This window comes from Marmota marmota, unplaced genomic scaffold (assembly GCF_001458135.2).
Source record: "Marmota marmota marmota unplaced genomic scaffold, marMar, whole genome shotgun sequence".
NCBI lineage: Eukaryota > Metazoa > Chordata > Mammalia > Rodentia > Sciuridae > Marmota > Marmota marmota.
This window is the reverse complement of record NW_026000068.1, coordinates 356,476-360,058: the sequence shown is the minus strand read 5'-3', so window position 1 is coordinate 360,058 and position 3,583 is coordinate 356,476. Positions and strand designations below refer to the sequence as shown.

Below are 3,583 nucleotides of genomic sequence, written 5' to 3'. Positions count from 1 at the left end.
CGGCCCCGCGCGCCCCACCTGGAGGATCCAGGCGTTCTGCTCACCAAGCCGCGGTCCGGCGCGGGGCGAGTCGCCTGGAGCGCCCACATTATTGCTGCCGAGAGGCCGTCCCCAAGTAGCTGCGCAGACCCCAGACCCAGTTACACGGCAGCGGCAAGGGTGCTGGGGTCTGACTCCGACGCCCCCAGCCCACTCCACCGATTCCTGGATTCTGGGGCCAAACCGCGCGTCCCCAAGGTGGTACCCACTCACCGTGGGAGAGGTAGGAACGTTGGAGGCAGGTTTAGGTAATGAGACCCCTGCCCACGTGAGTGCCCGCTGAACCACAAGGCAGCTCCCCCGGCCCCTTCCTGTCCAACCCTGGGTCTCAAGCCATGCCGATCGGCAGAGGTACCCTGATGGGAATAATTTGTTTCTGAGAAATGCAGTTATATTGCAGCCATTAAATAAGAAAGGACAAATCTGTCCTTGATAGAGATATGGCTGTGGGAAGAGCAGCTGGGGCGGGGGGTGGGGGGGTCAGGTTGCTTGGAATAGTGTCTAAATGGCACCCAGTGGGTGCTCAGGTAAACTGGAGAAGGGAGCACCCATCATAGCTGCCCAGTGTGCCTTTCCCTCCCTGAGAAGAACTGGCCTGTGGCCACTGCAGGTCTGAAGGTGAACTGGTAGGGGTGAATGCATGTCCTTAAACTTGTTATGCGGAAAACTCACTTTCGTCTCCGTATTCTTAACAAAAGCCATGTGCCTCTTTATTCATAAGATGTTTTTCACAAACCATGCAAAAGAAATTCAATCCGAAATTAATGTGAGGGAGTAGATGTCTCCCAATTGACTGTAAAGCTTGGATGCGTGTGCCAGTTAGGTAGATCTCAGTTCTTTGTGGACTACTCTTCAGCATTGTTTCAACGTTTCACTGTCATGCAGGGCAAGGCCCCGGCACTGTGGGGAGAGAACCACAGGACCTAGTGTGTCGGGTGGGCGAGTGGGCAGCCGTTCGAGCGCATGGTGTGCTGCTGGGCTCCAGGGGGCGCTGTGCACACAGCTTGCCCGTCAGGACACAGCTTACCTAAAATCATGGCCTGGTTAGAGAACAAGAGGCAATGGGGACAGACACCCCCCCCCCCCGCCATGGCCTCAGTCCAAGGAGGGGGTGAACACACTCTGCACACCCAGATTGACTTTTGCCTGAGAGGCAGATGTCCTCACTCTCTTACCCTTTGCAGGCACTGGGGCATGGGCAGCACATGGTGGTGGGGGGGGGCTCCCAGCAACAGGTGCATCCCAAGTACCCCAGACCCCTGCCAAGCAGCCACACCACCTCAGAGGGTGGGAGCAGGGGCTTGCTGTCTCCCCACCCTTCATGGAGCATCCTTTGCACTCGTCTCAGGTGGCCTGCCTGTGCCGTGGGCAGCACTCCCTCCCATGGACAGGGACACCATCAGTGCTCACCTGCATTCTCACATCCACACAATAACACTCTGCTCTGCTGCCCTTTGAACTGCCTTGGGGCTCACAGGAGGCAAGCTGCGGCCCTTAGGTCTGGCAAGGTTGGGTGAACCCCCCATGGCGACCAGAGCCATATCAGACATCATGGCACATGCTGTTCTGGTGGGAGTCTGGCCTTCTTGTGGACTACAGGGGCATACAAGAGGATGCCCCTCCTCCAGGTTCACCCAGCAGCCATGAAGGAGGGGTAGGGAGGCTGTCTGAGCTGGAGGTGTGCCTGCTCTCACCGAGTGGGTCTTTCTCTAGACAGGACTGGGATGGGGCTGGAAACAAGCAGGTTTGGAGTGGACATGAGCAACTCCTACATCCCCATGGCCAGTCACATACTGTAGTGCCCCAGCACTGCGTGCCAGATCCTGCCACACACGGCACCTAGCCACCCAGCCAAACCACCCAGTTGAGCAGGATGTGAATCCACGCTCTGCTACATAGGCCTCCTCCCTGCAGCAGGAAATGGGAAAACCAACTCAGTGCTGGCCTCCTTGGGCTTCTTGGGAGCCCCAACTTGTGTTCAGATGCTAGAAGACACCACATACCCTCTGTCCACCCATGTCCCTCCACCCATCTGTGCACCTGACTTTCATGATACTGCTACACACCAGGCACTGTTTCATGCCCCAGGTGCAGAGCTGAGCAGTTGAAGCCCCCTGTCATTGGGCAGGTACTTCATGGAGCAGTTGGCCCATCAACTGGCAGTCCAGCAGATGGACTTCAGGAAGAGGGCTGAGCTGATGAGGAGAGGGAAGAGGACAGTCTCCCAACTGTGGACTGATGGGTCAGGAATGGAGCCAAGACCTCAGGGAGCTGAAGGGTGAGCATTTGGAGCACATGGAGGAGCCTTCTAGGTAGGGGTCCCAGAGAAGGGGCAGGGTCCACCTGGGAAGCTGGGGGGACATCACTGAGGGTTAGGGACAGATAGGGGCACTGGATCTGGGGAGAACTAGGGCTTTCCTTTGAGTTGAAGGATTCCAATAAGGGACCAAAAGGGGCAGGTGAAGGGGCCTCCAGGATGTGGCTGTGGCAGTGGGGTACCTGGTGGCTAGGCAGGTCTTCATCACTGTGGCGGGGTACCTGACGACATCAGTGTAGAGGAGAAAGGGAGTTCCAGAGGGTCCAGTCCATGACCAGCTGGCTCAGCTGTCTCTGGCCCTGTGGTGAGGCAGAAGGAACTTCCGGGTAGAAGAACACAGCGAGCAAAGTGACTCATTTCTTGGAATCTGGAGGTAGAGGGAGAGAGTCTGGGGACAAACACAGACCCCAAGGACATGTCCCCAGGGGCCCAGTCCTTTCACAAGGTCCTCCCTCCTGCCGTTCCCACCACCTCTCAACAACGACGTCAATTATGAATCCATCATGGAGGTTAGAGCCTTCATGACCTGATCACTTCCCCGAACGCTTTTGCATTGGAAGCCAAGTTTTCAACACAGGTGCCTTGGGGGGTCACTTTATATCCGAACCATAAAACTTGAGGACACTGGGGGAGGTGGAGTTCTGCCAGGCCCTAGGGAGCCTGAGGTGCCTAGGACAGCACTCCTGGATTGCAGTGCTGTCCTGGGGGAGTCAAGGGCAGATAAAGGACATCAGGTCCTCTTGCTGGAAGCCAGAGTGGCTCATACTCCTCTGAGCTCTGAGACCAGGGGCGGTGTGGAGGGCAGGGGCAAGGGACCTAAAGATCAGCCTCGCTGGTCAGGAAGCGGAGCCCTAGTTCCTGACAAGTTGTTCAGCCCTGTCGTGGAGTGTGGGTTGGAGTCCAAGGCGAGACCCACAGTCAGGGTCCTCTTCCATTAAGGGTCTGCGCTGTCCCAGGCCTTGCCAATGTCACAGCAGCCAGGAGCCCAACGGTCACCGCAGAGGGGCGCCCTAGGCCTCAGAACTGCTGGGCCCACCCATCGGGTAGAGTCCGTGGGGATGTGGCCCATTCCGGCCAGCCGACTCAAAGACTCACAGCTGAGCCGGGAAGGGAGGGAGGCGGCCGCCGGGTTCGCGGCCGGCTCTTGGTTCATCCTTCCTGGCACGACCACTCTCAGGCGCCCTCCGGGTGGTGGGCTCCTAGCATAGCAGGCGGCACCGGCGCGCT

The 3,583-nt window shown here is 58.1% G+C and overlaps 1 long non-coding RNA gene across 3 annotated transcripts in view; it reads right to left on the bottom strand.

The window, feature by feature from the left end:
* Positions 1-734: 734 nt before the first annotated feature.
* Positions 735-3,583, bottom strand: part of LOC125619944 — a 7,157-nt gene continuing 4,308 nt past the window's right edge. For 2 of the 3 annotated variants that reach the window (XR_007351505.1, XR_007351506.1), the window contains 2 exons: positions 2,539-2,723; positions 735-939 (listed from right to left, as the gene is read on the bottom strand). This is a non-coding gene — a long non-coding RNA (uncharacterized LOC125619944). Of the gene's footprint in view, positions 1,067-2,538; positions 2,724-3,583 lie in introns of all 3 variants that reach the window. The other variant, XR_007351507.1, reaches the window with a different exon arrangement.